Here is a 226-nt window from a genome sequence, read left to right as displayed (position 1 = left end):
GATTTAAACAAAACACTCGTTAATTCCACGTAAGCCCAAATCGTCGTAAAGACCACGTTGGATGAAATCGTCGTAAATACCACGTAAGCAGAAATCGTCGTAAATACCTCGTAGTGTAAAAACTAGAAAAAAAAGGAAAAGGAGAAAAATACTAGATTAACATGTGGCAAGACTTCCAGCAATTATAATACGTAAATCTCGCCCACATGAATTCTAATATCTTCTC

This window comes from Brassica oleracea, chromosome C2 (assembly GCF_000695525.1).
Source record: "Brassica oleracea var. oleracea cultivar TO1000 chromosome C2, BOL, whole genome shotgun sequence".
In the NCBI taxonomy this organism is placed as follows: Eukaryota; Viridiplantae; Streptophyta; class Magnoliopsida; order Brassicales; family Brassicaceae; genus Brassica; species Brassica oleracea.
This window is presented reverse-complemented; position numbering follows the sequence as displayed.